We start from the raw sequence: 2,242 nt of genomic DNA, 5'->3' as shown, positions 1-2,242 counted from the left end.
CCACACCACACAATGATCGAAAAACTAACTATGAAATTGGGTTCCACTATAGTATGTGGATTTTCTTGTGAGCATCTATGAATATTACCTGTGTTAGTGATTCCATACCGTATAAATGTGGCTTCATCAGTGAATAGTATTAATGGAAGCAAATGGCGATGGTCATTTGACCAGTGACAAAATTCGCGTAGCGTTGTCGCCAATGTGAAGATTGTGAATACGCTGTGTATGAAATGAATACAAGTTTTCCAAGTGGATGTTCGTCAGACACGTGTTTATGGGACACTGATACGTGCAGAAAGTTTCCGTGTGCCGCTAGAGCCCATCCAGGATACGGTGGCCGATGTGCAATGACCAATTTCGGTGCAAAGCGCGGGGCGAGTTCATTTGTTTGTTCAGAAGCGGAGGACGACAGTGTCTTCCACATTTCGGCCGGTCGGCAACGACAGAATCGAGGCCACGCCCTAAATTCTTTCTCAAACGATTTTATGGAAACTTTTCAGCGAAAAAAATCATTTTTGCTTTACTTATAGATTTATATGTCAGGCTCATGACGATGTGCCAACGGCCTTGCCGCAGTGGTAACACCGGTTCCCGTCAGATCACCGAAGTTTAGCGCTGTCGGGCTGGGCTAGCACTCGGATGGGTGACCAGCCGGTCTGCCGAGCGCTGTTGGCAAGCGGAGTGCATTCAGCTCTTGTGAGGCAAACTAAGGAGCTACCTGATCGAGAAGTAGCGGCTCCGGTCTCGGAAACTGACATACGGCCGGGAGAGCGGTGTGCTGACCACATGCCCCTCCAAATCCGCATCCAATGACGCCTGTATGCTGAGGATGACACGGCGGCCGGTCGGTACCATTGGGCCTTCATGGCCTGTTTCGGGAGAAGAGAGAGGAGTTTCATGATAATGTGACCGTCATTTCGTTAAAGGTCATAATTATTGTGATATTTACGTGGAAGTAAGACACTGTGCGAAATTCGAAAAAGTTTACAATGGAAACGAGGGATCGCTATGATTTTGCGTTTGGTACATACTACATAATACGTTGCTGCATATGAAATCTAGCTAACATAACGAATTTTTCTTTATACTTGGGTGGAAGTCTTATTCTGTCACCAATCTTGAGGAAATTGATCTGATGCGCCACACTCATTTCTGATCACGCTGCACCAACGATAAAACCAGAGTGAAATATCCACGACATTCCTCATATTTCATATACGATTTGGGATATCGAAAAGAGATTTTGGTAAATGATAGCACACAAAGAGGAGAGTATTTTTCCATATGTCTGTTATGCAAAACTTAATTATCTACCATGTTACTTCACTAACTAAATACTTTTTTAATGAAAGAATTTAATTTTTAAGGGCCATCAGTAACTGGTGAATCGAGAAATGCTTTGGGTTTGGAAACAATATAATTTGAGACATTACACGTTACCTTTGTACTGAGGATTGCTTTTTCACAAACTACTGACCTTATCTTTCCTCACAATGACCTTAATAAACCACTGTTTCAGAATTCTCCCGCAATTGTGCCTGCACAACAAGCTAGTGAAATGACATTTTGCAAAACTGTGTTTTGGCAAAAGAAGAAAATTTTAACATGGCAACAAGATAAATGAGTAGGTTTTACTCAAAATTCGACACTCACGACGCTTCTCTGAGAGTTACAAATGGTTACCAAGCCAAGCGAATATAAATCACTGCATTTTCAGTGGAATTCTTTTTAAATACTAACGAAAGTAGAGGTGATAAATCTTTTTGAACGGTCACCATGTAAGTATGGGTATGGGAGGGGGGGGGGGGGAGGGGCTACACTTACTATTTACAAAAAATGTGAGCTTCAATTTAGCACGGCGCTCCTCCTCCAGTGCTAGAGAGCATTTCCCCCACAGCGCCTGCTCGTAACCCACACTACCACCGCTCTCCCCACGTGTACTCTGCAGACTGCGCATCTACCGGCTAAGGTGTTTTCTGCGGAATCTAGTTGGTGTATACTGTATCATTTGAACAATGATTTGCACATGTCACACCAATATTCAAGAAAGGTAGTAGGAGTAATCCACTAAATTAAAGGCCCGTATCGTTAACGTCGATATGCAGCAGGATTTTAGAACATATATTGTGTTCAAACAAAATGAATTACCTCGAAGAAAACAGTCTATTGACACACAGTCAACACGGGTTTAGAAAACATCGTTCTTGTGAAACACAACTAGCTCTTTATTCACATGAAG

At 42.7% G+C, this 2,242-nt stretch overlaps 1 pseudogene; it reads left to right on the top strand.

The window, feature by feature from the left end:
- The first annotated feature begins 560 nt into the window (after positions 1–560).
- On the top strand, positions 561–678 carry LOC124546103 (annotated as a pseudogene).
- The last annotated feature ends 1,564 nt before the right edge of the window (positions 679–2,242 follow it).

Source organism: Schistocerca americana, chromosome 8 (genome assembly GCF_021461395.2).
Source record: "Schistocerca americana isolate TAMUIC-IGC-003095 chromosome 8, iqSchAmer2.1, whole genome shotgun sequence".
Classification (NCBI taxonomy): Eukaryota; Metazoa; Arthropoda; class Insecta; order Orthoptera; family Acrididae; genus Schistocerca; species Schistocerca americana.
This window is presented reverse-complemented; position numbering and strand designations above follow the sequence as displayed.